Here is a 401-nt window from a genome sequence, read left to right on the forward strand (position 1 = left end):
CCTTTGTTTTAGCTACCTGTGTACTGAAATTTGGGCCTCTGGATTGGATAAGGTCATGGGGTTGAAGGAGAGGAGCCAGGACAGGAGGTCTACAGGGCTAGAGGTGAAGGCAGAAGCAGACTTGCAAGGTAGGGATGGATTTCCTAGATCTGGAGGGTTGGGTTTACAGACCGGCTGCCTGGGGGCTGGGAGGAAAGCAAGGGAAGAAGCCCAGGCTGTTGAGGGCTGAGAAAGCTTCCCAGGATTTCTGCAAGCTAGGGCGTGAGCTCAGCCTGCTGCACACTGGGCCAGTCGTGCTGCAGCGACTCGTTCCCCCAATGACCTTGGCCATGTCAGCCCCCTGGGCTCACTTGCTTGCTATAAATCTGGGGTTTGGCCCCCGGTGCACTCTAAGAAGTCTA

This window comes from Prionailurus viverrinus, chromosome F1 (assembly GCF_022837055.1).
Source record: "Prionailurus viverrinus isolate Anna chromosome F1, UM_Priviv_1.0, whole genome shotgun sequence".
In the NCBI taxonomy this organism is placed as follows: Eukaryota; Metazoa; Chordata; class Mammalia; order Carnivora; family Felidae; genus Prionailurus; species Prionailurus viverrinus.